Genomic DNA, 1,943 nt, shown 5'->3' with positions numbered 1-1,943 from the left:
AGAGAGAGAGAGAGAGCACTGTTCCGCCGCGATTATAATGAGAAACCATAAGCACGTAGCACGGTGTAAGGCCGCACATACTCCCGCCGTCGCCGCAGCGGGGCCTTATGTTACGACTTACGTTAGGTACGTGCTTACGATTTACCATTACGATCACGTGGCAGTTTAAGACGCGGCTAAGCTAAGCACGACGGCACCGAGCACGTTTATCAACAAACAGTTCTTGCAACAGCCTGTTCCTAATAATCTCCCTAATTTATCAACCCTCCCGCGAAACGTGGGACAACTTTCCCTTGAAAATTTCTGCCGCTACGTGTTCCGATAAGTTATACGCGCATGCAACATGGGACCGAGCGTGCCGTCCGTAAATCATGCGTTACAGTCCTCACATTAAGATATAATTCGATTTGTAAGCATTTGTACTGTAAGTGTTTGCGTTCGAATGAAGAAAAATATTCGTATCCTGTTGTCTTTATCTTATTCACTTAATATTTACTGTGTCAACTAATTAATTTAATCTATAATATACAGTCAGTGGTACACATGAGCAGTTCTCTAAAAGAAATCAAGCATATTAAAAATTAAAATTATATTTTAAAATTACATTACATTCAGTAAAATGTATTTACTTAGAATATAATATCCAATCAACATTATTATTGATTATAGCTTATCGTTGAAAGATGCTTCTCATGAGATTTTCTGCCAGAGTTGATAAAAATCTCTAAAGCTTCCAAAGTGTGAACTGTTTTAAATATTCGTGTTTCTCGAAGCTTCATCTTCATGATTGACCAGATATTTTCAATCGGATTTGCATCCCGAGATTGGGATTCAGCCAATCCATAGATTGATGTCATTTTCACGTTTGTGAAAATCTCATAAAAAAGCATGTCTCGGAAATCATAACAAGATATAATCAATTATAAATCATGATTGAACGCCATATTAAATAAATTTTAGCGAATGTACTTTAAAAAATACAACTTTAATTTTCAATTTTCTTGCACGATTTTCTTTTCAGAGAATTACTGATGATAAAAAAAAATCTAATGCCACTGTAAAATATCTTTATCAATGTCATTTTAACGATAGACAAATGATATCTCAGTAATGCAAATTTCAAAAAGCGATTAATAACGCAGATATTTTACAATTCGTTTCATCGATCTTTCGTAGTTTTTATCTTAGTCACGTGATACTGTTAGCTCATCAGAAACTCGTGATCTTCGTCATTGTTCTTCGCTCGGCAGAGTCTAGAACAAATAGCGAGAAAATGTTAAAACGAGAAAAGAGTTAGTGTCTAGACAGAAGAAGAAACCTAGAAGTCTGGGAGAAGGACTTTATCTAAACACGGCGGGGTGTCGCGTGATGGATCACTGCCAGCGAGTGGCTAGGCGGATTCAGCGTCGCGTCGGAGACCGCGTCGCGATTCTCTACGAAGATCACTCGAATGCACTTTGGAGAGTTATCTAGCCGTGATAGCGATAACAACTTGCCGTGAGCGTACAAGCCTCGCTTCTTCGTCATTCTATGTGGCGCTCGCTCGCCTGCGGGAACTTTTCGCAGTAAAACTTAGATGTAGTCCCTGTAGGCGTCTAGTTTCCAACAAGGATTTCTCTTATGTCGACTTTGGGAGCTCGTTACGCGGTGAAGTAATGAGTAGATGTTTCAACTCGCCGTAAAGGATGATTCGCGCCTTCTTACACTGGTTTCTTGATTATCTTTTTCTCTCTAACATATGTCTTGCTGAAATAACGTACTGATTATATCTGTATTATTTCGTAGAACAGAATTCGAGTACTCGTAGATGTTATTCTCTTAAAACGAAGAACTTCGTTAAGAAGAATGTGTATGACTACTTTATTACAAGTCGGTTTGGAAATTGAAAAAGTTCTCGATGTAGCGGCATATATAGACAATACTCGTTGCTGCAACTCGGAAAG

This window comes from Atta cephalotes (assembly GCF_000143395.1).
Source record: "Atta cephalotes unplaced genomic scaffold scaffold00031, whole genome shotgun sequence".
NCBI lineage: Eukaryota > Metazoa > Arthropoda > Insecta > Hymenoptera > Formicidae > Atta > Atta cephalotes.
Note: the sequence above shows the minus strand (reverse complement) of the source record.